Here is an 11,389-nt window from a genome sequence, read left to right as displayed (position 1 = left end):
TGAGTGAGAGGCATACCACAGAGACTATGGTGCACTAGAGATCAAGAGGGGTCATCTTCAGAGGGATGGAGATGAGGTAGTCAGGAGAGCTTAGATCACCATGGATGCATATGATCAGTTATTTGGACCAGCGAGAAAGGCACGTAGCCAGGTAGATAGATATTTTGTTGCTGCACAGGAGGCTATTTATTATTGGTGGGCTTAAGAGAGAGCTATTCCTAAGGGTTAGAGGCAGCCTCGTTTTAGTGCCTTTATGGGGAGAAGATCGAGTCGATCTACCTCTCGACGGACTAGTAGTGGAGGATTCATGGGTCCACCTCGACATCCTAGGGCAGGATCTAGTGGGCAGGATCCACCTACTGACAGAGGCAGTGTCTGTTGAGATATTTTGATCATGTTATCTGAGCCTTCGGGCTTATTTATGATTATTGTATTCGTACACATTATCATTTTTGAGTTATATATATGATATGCAGTTTTTTTAGCGGCTTTGTTTTCCATGTATGTTGAATGATGCTATGAGTTATATGATGTATGTCTATATGATTCTATATGATTCGTGAATGATGCTTATAAATGCAATGGTTTCTACATGGATGCAGCTTTGAATTATGTGAATGCATTTTTGAATTATATGGATGCATTGTTGTTTTTTGTATGATAATGCCAGAATAAAATTTTTAACTCAGATGTAACTTGAAAAAATGTTAGTAAGATGAAAGAAAGAAGAGATTGATGAAAGAATAATGTTTAGAAAAGAATATGATTTAGAAAGAAGACGGGAAATCAAAAAACTATCAATAAATAAATGAGATGAGAATGAAATTGAATGAATCACGAACCTGTGTCATTATTTATTGCGCAATATATATTCATCACTGAGCCTTATTATTGAACAATGGAGCTTAGCACATCATGGTATAAGGAACCAAGATGTAAAGATATCTCATTAAAGAAACAAACACGTAGCAAAAAAGGAGTGAACCCCTCCATCTTGGGAAATACACTAGGGGTCGAGGTATGTGTGGCATTCACAAGTTGAATGCTCCTATCATAGACACCCACTAGAGAAATTTCCCTAGAACTTCATCGGTTCACACCACAAACAACAAACAAAGAAAAAGATGATGCCCATCATGGCTCCTCTAGTCACTTGTAGACATCCTTGAGTAGCATAGGAACATGATCTGTCGCCAAATGATAAAAGGTAAAGACTGGCCTGGACAAAATTCAGCAGCTATACTGACCTTGTGCCTTAATTCTCAGTTGCTTGATGTGATGGTTGATAATGTCTAATCTCATAAAGTTGCGGACCCCATTTAAGACTGACCTGTCTGATTTCGAGTGTATCATCTTTTGTTTAAGACAAGATAATGATCACTTTGATATGGATATGATACAATTGATAAGACAGTTTGATAAGGTGATTGCAGATGTTTGACTGGATAGTTGTATCCTTTGTTAACTTCGTGCGAAGCGTTTGCTGGATATCTGCTAGGGTATTTGTTTCTCGCAAGACATTTTATTGAAAGTTTTTTGATTGATTGATTTTCAATTTTTAGTTCTTTTTCAAGAGCTTTTTTGACATTTTTGGATTATGTGGATTAATATTTGAATGTTTTTGGTTGATTTTTTTAGGACATTTTGTAGATGTTTTTTATTTTTTCAATATTTTTTCCGAATGTTTTTGGATTTTTTGAAGGACACTGGATTATATGTTTTCCAATGTTTTTGGGTTATAAGTTTTTCACTGTTTTGGGATTTTTGTAGGACGTTATATGATTTTTAGGATTTTTTTAGTTATTCCCCCAGTGTGCAGACCTATATGACATGATGATCTGCAGAATGCATGTGGAGACAATGAATTTTTGACATGACCTATGTTAATGCAATATGCATGATGAAGATGCATTTCCTATTCGAACAAGGTTGACTATGTTTTTTTTAGCATTTGTAACACACCAATTAAATGGAGGTGCAAAAAATTTCATAGATAAGCGGTCAATCAACCCTTAAGGTCCTTTGGAACATCCAAATTAGCGCACTTAGTGACTAGGATTTACAAATGGAGACGTGGAAAACTTCCCCATTGGTTCTTGAAACTTTGATCTTCTTTTGCCCCGTTGTGTGCAAATGAGTTAATTCTTTCTCTTGTGTTCACTAAAGATCCTTAACATCCTATATGACTAGCTACATGGATTATCCTAACTTCAAAAGCATCCCGAATAAAGCCTTGCTGCCAGCAAGCTTTTAGAGCTTCGATGAGGTTATAGACTGTAATTTCTCAAATATTGCTCCATTGCCAGCAGGCGTTCATAGCCCTGATGGAGTTACTTGCATGTTCACATAGTCAAGCATTTTGTTGCACTTGTATGTGTGATATTTCAGTTATATATCATTGCTCTTTTGCCTTAAGATAGTTCTTTTTCTTTTTATTTTCTTGTCTTGACTTGTAAGTAATGAAACCTACTTGGGTGTGACAATTGCAGCGGCGCTGAAGTAGAATTTTTAGATTTTTCACTAGTCATATGATCAACTCTTGCCATTTTGCATGAAGATTGCATTAATGATATGTTAAGTTGTCATTGATGTCAATTGAACCAGTAAACGATATTCATGATATTGTTGATGTTATTGTTGTTATTGCTATTGTCTTGTAACTGGTAGGATGAACTTTGAGGAAGATGTTGTAAACCGGTATGTTAGTTTGTAAGTTGAACCGATAAACCGATGTATAGGGTTAAACTTTTCTATGTTATGTAACTGGAAAACCCTACTAGTTGTTTTTGTTAAACCCTAACTGATCAAAGTTTGTTGGTTTAAGATCTAATGTTGAGCGGTAATGATGGAAACACGTGTGATCATTGTATGAGGATAAGTTCATATTGTTTTGGCACATTTGTTTTTTGTCTAGGGAATGAGCAAAGTGGATTGCATCTAATGCATAGGGCGTGATGAGTTACAAAGTCCGATGAAGCGGTGACCATCGAGCAGTTGGAATTTTCTTGAAGAATGTGTATTGATTTCTATGTAAATCCAACGGTCACACTTGAACCAAATTTTTTGTAATCTCGATGACGAGAATTAGGTTTTTGTTGTGTTACCAACCTAATTTATTTGTATTTAAGGTCATTGAAGTTGTTTTGTTAAGGTGTTGGCAAAGTTGGCAGAAACCAGTTGAGTGTGTGGTTGCCTAACTGGTGGATGGATCTGTAGTTTGTGTAAAGGAAGATTGAAGATTAAAAAGGATTTGGTCAAGCAAATGTAGTGTTATTCAGACAGATCAAGAAAACCTGTTGTTTTCTAACAATTACAACAGAATTTAAATCCCCTAACTAGGTAAGCTCTAACAAGCTTGGTTACTTCATAAATCCTCTAACAAGGTGGTCCATTAGCTTGGATTCTCAAACCCTCTACCGAGGTTACTCCTAATAGGGTATTGTGCTTTTCATCAAGGCATTTTTGTAAACCCCTTAACTGGGTGATTCCTAACATAATCAGCTCTTAACAGGACTTATTGTAAAAGCTTTAACAGGCTTGGCTCCTAACAGAGCGAACTTCCAAAGAGTTCAGATAGCTATCCTTGTGAGTCTCATCTCACCGTGGTTTTTACCTATTTGGGTTTTCCACGTATAAATATTTGTGTCAAGTGGTGAATGCTTTTGTGGTTATGATCTTATTTGTTGATTTGATTAAGGCATGATAACTGGAAGAAATGAGAGTTAAATATGTTGATATTTGATTAAGCATTTTGATGTCTACAAGATTGAAGTTGTTTACTGTTAAGTTGTCATAACATCCAAACTAGTAATCTTATGAGATATTATCTTGACAGAGTTATTTTGTTGATAATTTTTATTTTGAGTTTGGAAGTTTTTATCAGTTTTTTAGTTTACTGATTCACCCTCCCTCTTAGTAATCTATCGAATACTTATTCTTTCATCATACCATCAATTGGTATCAGAGTGTCTCAGGTCCTGTTTAACCTAAAGCCTAACAACTTGAGGAAAAGATCTTGTAGATCATGATGAAGAAGGAAGGTCTGAAGTTCAACAGAGAGAACTATAGAATTTGGAGTGACAGAATGAAAATTTACATTGAGTTTTGGAATTCAGTATTGGGATCATGTAGAAACTCAATATGTTACACCTACTGGAACTCTGACTGATGATCAGAAGAAAGAACAACAAGAGAATCATCAAGCATTGGAGGCTATTATAAGTTCCCTGTTTGATGTTGAATATGTAGATGTTCATGGTCTTGAAACTACATATGAAGTATGGAAAAAGCTTGAAGAGATTTATAACGGTGATGAAAATGTTAAGATTGTTGAAGAGGAGAGTTTAAGAGGAAAGTTTGACGACATGAGAATGTCTAAAGGTGAGAATATCCAGCAGTATGGTCAAAGCATAAAAGAGATAGTTGGTGAGATAAAGAGTGTAGGAGGGAAAGTGGAAGATGCCATAGTGATCAGTAAGGTACTAAGAACCCTGCTACCGGTCTATGCTATCTGAATGTCTAAGAGGAAAGTTTGACGACATGAGAATGTCTAAAGGTGAGAATATCCAGCAGTATGGTCAAAGCATAAAAGAGATAGTTGGTGAGATAAAGAGTGTGGGAGGGAAAGTGGAAGATGCCATAGTGATCAGTAAGGTACTGAGAACCCTGCTACCGGTCTATGCTATCTGAGTTGCAGCTATTCAGGAGCTGAATTCCATTGACAAAACTAAGGTAACTCTTGACTCTATCATTGGCAAACTTACTGCTTTTGAATTAAATGGCTATTATGGTAGTGTACAGAAATTAGAATCTGCATTCAGAGCTTTTGTCTCTAACCCATATGTGAGAAGAAGTAGAGATACCGGCCATAGCTATAAATCTAGATCCAATAGAGATGCTGATGATGAAGACAATTTAGTGGATCTTGAAGTATTGTTGGCAAAATGACTACCTAGAGGCACTGGGAAATACAGAGGTAAGCTACCTTTAAAGTGTTTTGAATGCAACAAGATTGGTCATATAGCAGCTAATTGCCCTAATAGTGAAAATAAACACAAGAGAGACAAATTCAAGAAGTATAAGGGTAAAGGAAAGAGAGATTGTCTTGTAGCTATTGGCAGTGGCATTACAGATGATGAATCCAATGATGATGCTAGTGAAGATATTGTGTTTGTGGCTATTAAGGAAGAGATATCAGACCAGAAGGCATTAGTGTCCAAGATGGATAACTCTGATGATTGGATCATTGATAGTGGTTGTTCACATCACATGACCGGTGATTGGAGCAAATTTATTTCCTTGAAAGAATTTGATGGTGGTGTTGTCAAATTTGGCAATGACTCATCCTATATGGTTAAAGGTAAGGGAGTTATTTCTTTTAATGGGAAGAGCAGTGTTGACGATATCTATTGGGCTGAAGGTCTAAAACACAATCTTCTGAGTGTAGCACAACTTAATGACATGGGATACCCATTGGGGTTTAAAAATGGTATGTGCAGAATCTTTGACACCAAAGGTGAATTGATTGCAACCGGAAAACAAACAAGAGGTAATCTATTTCATCTTAATCCTAAAGTTAGAAACTGTTTGATTGCAAAGATAGATGATAGCTAGCTTTGGCATAAGAGATTTTGTCATATAAAATTTGATAACATTGCTAAAGTGGGCAAGTCTAAGACAGTAAGAGGTCTACCTCAGATAGACAAACTAGTTAATGCTCTTTGTAAAGAATGTTAGTTAGGAAAGATGACTTCTTCTACTTTCAAGAGAAAGTCCTTCTCAGCAGAGCACTTGTTAGATTTGGTTCATACAGATCTATGTGGACCAATAAGAACAAGAAGCATTCAAGGTGATAGATATTTCATGATCTTCACTGATGATTGCTCAAGGATGATGTGGGTCACATTATTGAAGGATAATAATGAAGCTTTTGGTAAGTTCAAGGCATTCAGATCCTTAGATGAGAAAGAGAGTGGCAAAAAGATAAAATGTCTAAGAACAGATCAAGGCGGTGAATTCACTTATGAGGAATTCACTAAGTATTGTGATGATAATGGTATCAAGCAGTAGCTTTCTGCACCAAGGAAACCACAACAAAATGGTATCGTAGAGAGGAACAACCGGTCAGTGGTTGAAGCAACTAGGACAATGTTGATACAAGGAGGTGTAGCAAAAACATTTTGGAGAGAAGCTGTAAGTACATCTGTCTACACAATGAACCGGGTTCTGGTGAAAAGAGGTAAGGACAAGACACCTTATGAATATTAGTATGGAAGATCACCTGATGTTAGTTATTTTAAGATCTTTGGTCTAGTAAATATTTTATTAAAAGAGGTGATTACATTAGCAAGTTTGAAGCGAAGAGTGATGAAGGCATATTTCTGTGGTATTCCACCAAGAGTGAGGCCTACAAGTGTTTCAACAACTGGACTCGGAGAATTTTTGAGAGTGTTGATGTTCATGTAGATGAATGTCCTAAAGTTTCAGAAGGAACCGGTCCAGAGAATAAGGATGAAGATCCTTGCATTTTGCTTCTGGAACCTGAAACAATTAAATCTGAAACCGGTACGGCAAATTTAGATGCACTTGTTCAACTGGAACAATTAATTTCAGAAGAAGTTGATGAAGAAGAAATTGAACTTGAGGAGAAAGTGTAGCATGCTCAAATACACCTTTGCTAAATAGGAAATAAGGACGATCATGAATCCTTAACTATCTAAGCAATTCAAACATAAAACCAATGAAATAGACACAAAATGGAATTAAATTAAGCAATATGAAACACCCTATTATGCATCATAGCTTCCATTGTTCTTCTTCTCTTTGTGGTATGATGGCTCTCAGATATTGCACTAGCAACCTGCAATTGACACAAAGATTCGAAGTTCATGATCTAGAGGAATTGTCCAAGATTGAGAAGGAGGATTGAAAATGGAGATTGAATGTTCAATTTATAGATTTTAGGATGAGATTGATTGAAAGGTGGAACAAAATGATCAAGAGGTTGAACTCAGGTGAGCTCACATACTGATCGATAGTTGAACTACTGACTTGGAGGTGAAACATAATAGATTGAATAGATTAATTGAGTCAACTGATTGAGAAAAAGCTATCTGAAAGAAGAAAAAGAATGATTGGAGGAAATAAAGAAGATGACAAAGAGAACTAGAAGATGGAAATAGAGACTGGAGAATAAATGTTTTTTTTTTTAAAGATAAGTTCTATCATTTATGGGGATAGCTCCCTATATTGCTTGAAATTATGGAAATTACATATGATTGTAGACAATATAGACCCACTTGTCTATACACATCTATCCCTCTATGCACATATACCCAACATTACATAAAAGAACCAACAAGTTATCAGTCCATATTTATCCATATATACCCCACAACTATTTTGACACAACCCAGAGATTACACCTGCCCCCTGATGGCTTGATAGATTACAACAACAAATTCACCAATACCAATTGCATTGTGGGTGGAGTTATCCGGAAGCCACCAGTCATCCGACTCAGTTACCCTTCGAAATGGTTCCAAGTTTCCATTAAATACCGCACACCTAAAAATCTCCCACGCCTCTTCCCCGAAAGTCTTCAATCTCGCCCGTTTTTCCTTCCATACTTCTCTGCGGGCCATCTCACGAATGACTTCACTGTCCACAGAATCCTCCTCATCTGCATACTACTCATTGTCTTCCCCATCCTCATTGCCAACTTCATCGCCCTCTCCATCATCCTTTGAGTCTGAGGGTAAGTAGTTCTCAAATTGGAAGTCTATCTTCAGGATGCTCACTTTGACTTCTTCCTCCATACTCAGAAGGGCATCAGCAACCATGTCTGTGATAAATGGTTTTATGAATCTTGCTAACAGTTCAACCACACGCTCCTTCAATTCAATGATATCCACCAATGGCAGGAGAACGGCTTCCAACACCATAGCATCACACCAGTGTCTATCATGATATAGTGTAATGCCCACGATCCCCCTAACAGAGTCGTATACATACTCATCAATGCAAAACAAGTTTCTCAACTGCACATTCAATGCGTTTTCACAGTTTACACAACTGACCCTTCCAAAGTAAGCCATTGCCAAAAAAATTTCTCTGCAACACTCCCTAAATAGCCCTCACACTTTCCTGTTTTGCCTTTGCCCACCGAATTCGCCATAAAAAGTTGAGATCTGTGATGTCAATCAAGTGTATTTTGTCCATACCCTGTTAGAATCTTTCATTCTAAAAACATATCATTTTTGATAAGTAGCAATTTGTAGGCATCATGATGAACTACTCGGGTGCCTCACACAATCGGTCGACCCCCGAAGAAAGTTTCCCAATCAATGGCGAATCTGGAAGTTGACAGACCTCGAACACTATGTGCAATCATGGCAAAACTAATACCATATCGCCTATCCTCGATGCACATTGCCTATCTCAGATAAGAACTCTGTTATCCGATTCCAGATCTTGGAATCCTGACTTTATTTGCAGCAAGGACTGAAAACAGACTGTCTGACAACTCCTCCACATTAGACAGTTGTTTTGGTCCATCATAATCAATTCCACTGTTTGCCAGCCAGTTCGTCGCCGAGTTGCCCTCTCGATATATGTGTTTGAAAGAATATCTATCTAGGTTGTCACATAAACCTTGGATCTTGGGACGACATGCCTCCAATTTCCAATTCTCAATTTTCTGTTTGATTATCCCATCAAGACAATTTGAGAGTCGCCCTCTACTTCTATGTAGCGAAATCCTCAGCCCACACTCCATTCCAATCGAGCTAACAGCCCTGCAATTTCTGCCATATTGTTTGTAGTGATTCCTAAGGGACCGAAATTTGCACCAACAAAATTACCAAATTCATTCCTTATAATGGCACCATAGCCTAATTTACCAAGATTACCGTGGCCAGCCTCGTCAAAGTTAACCTTTAAGCTTTCAGGTGAGGGTGGAGTCCAAACTATACTTCCTCTGTTCTACTTCTTGTCCACAAACTTGTAACCACTATTCTTCATCAAATTCCATAGCCTTTCCATTTCTTTGTCCCAAGAAGAATAAGTGCAATACTTTCTTCCCACTACTTTGATGTTGATGACTTCTTCGATGGCTATTTTGATTTTTGGGATTAGAAGATCAAAAGACAGAGCTTCCTCATTGAACACCCTTCAATTTCTCTCCTTCCAAATATGCCATGCTAGCATGGCCGGACTAACCACCCACATTATGCTTCATTTTGATTTCTTATAGCAGGTAGGCCATGCCAATAAAAAACCTTTTAGTGATTGACTTCTCACTGATCCATACTACAATTTATCCAATAGCCAATCACAAACTCTTTTAGTGTATGAACACCAGAATAAGAGATGATCTGCAGTCTCTTCATTTTCCTTACATAGTATACATACACTCGGCCCTACAATTCCAATTAGTTTCAACCTTTCCCCTGTTAGTATACGACCATGCAAAGTTGTCCAAAGGAATGCCCCTGCCTTGGGCAATACCATTTTGTGCCAGCACAATGCCGAAGGCCAATCCACATTCTGTGCTCTGCTTCTAAGAATCTCGTATCCCAAGTTAACCTTATATATTCCAGATTTGGATGCACACCATAATAAACAATCTACTTCTTTTTGGTAGATAATTTTTTTCATTCTGCTCAAGATATCCTTCAACTTAATATTTTTTTCCATCTTCCATTCACCCACAGTTTTCCACTCAATCCACTCAGCCTCCTTCTGCCCTTCCAAAATGTAATCAGCCACTAAAGGACCAACTAGTGCTTCCACTTCATTAACCCACACCAGATCATCAATTTCCTCCGCTAAGGAAATGTCTCCGTTCCAAGAATCTCTCCAAAATTTTGCCTTTCCACCTTTGCCAATTTTCCAAGTTAAATGCTCTGTTATGATATTTTTGCTTTCCCAAATAAATTTCCAAATTGGAGATCCATTGATCGAGTTTGCCACAGTAAAAATCCTATCTGCATCATTTGAATCCAAATACTTTGCAGTCATGATCTTACACCAGGTTTTATGAGGCTGCTCATACATCCTCCATGCTAACTTAGCACCTAGAGCCAAATTGTGCAAGTCCATTTTCCTTAGACCTGCTCGACCATCCATTTTAATGAGACAGGTCGTATCCCAATTTATGAGTGGAATTTTCTTCTTCTCATGCGCCCCCTCCCATAAGGACTTTTTAAGCAAACTATCTAGCTCTTTTGTAGCTTTATATGATAATCTGAAGCATGACATATGATATATAGGGATCGTTGATAGAATAGATTTAATAATTTGGATTCTCTCCGCCTATGTTAACCATTTATTCTTCCATGAGGATGCCTTTCTTGACATTTATTAATCAATTCCTCCCACATTCTGTTTTGGTATTTGCCAGGATGTAGTAGCACCCCTAAATACTTCAGAGGAAAACTGCCAGTCGAAAATCCCAATATCTCACCAATTTTACTTTGCATCCTTACATTAGTATTAAATAAATATATCATTGATTTATCAGTGTTCATGCTATGTCCCGACCCTTTTTCATAATCATTCAATAACATCTTCATTACCTTAGCTTCCTTCTCAGTGGCTTCCCCAAAAAGAATTGTGTCGTTAGCAAATTGAGAATGGGAAATTGGATCAATACTGTCATGGATGTGTACACCTTTCCACAATCTCGTTTCTACAAGTTTTTTAATATTTCTTCCCAGAATTTCGGCCATTAATACAAACAAAAATGGAGACAAGGAGTCACCTTGTCTAAGACCATCCGTGGCATGAAAGAAACCTTCTATAGATCCATTTACAATAATAGAATATGAAACAGAAGTAACACAATACTTTATACAATTTATCCAGCTAGAATCAAAACCAAGTATTTCAAGAACAGAAAAGAGGAAGTACCAAATCACCCGATCATATGCCTTACTGACATCTAATTTGACCACCATTCCCTGCAACTTGCTCCTTTTCATCAAATGCATGGTTTCAACAACTGTGATTATACTATTAGTAATTTCTCTACCAGGGGTAAATCCATGTTGCTCTGGAGACACTAGCTTGTCCAAAACAAGCTTCAGCCTATTAACCATTACCTTAGATATTATTTTGTATAGAAAATTACATAGAGATATAGGCCTATAATCAGCAATGCTCGAACAACTTTGATTTTTTGGGATCAGAGTTATAAGCGTGTTGTTCACTTCTTTCACGAATTTGCCTTTCCTACAAAATTCCTCCACCACCAACCATATGTCCTCACCCATGAACTTCCAACACTTCTGATAAAATTCCATGGTTACCCCATCTGGTCCAGGAGCCTTATGTGGATGTAATGCAAATGTAGCCTTTTTAACTTCATCTTTTGTAATTGGAGACATTA

Source organism: Cryptomeria japonica, chromosome 4, assembly GCF_030272615.1.
Source record: "Cryptomeria japonica chromosome 4, Sugi_1.0, whole genome shotgun sequence".
In the NCBI taxonomy this organism is placed as follows: domain Eukaryota; kingdom Viridiplantae; phylum Streptophyta; class Pinopsida; order Cupressales; family Cupressaceae; genus Cryptomeria; species Cryptomeria japonica.
This window is presented reverse-complemented; position numbering follows the sequence as displayed.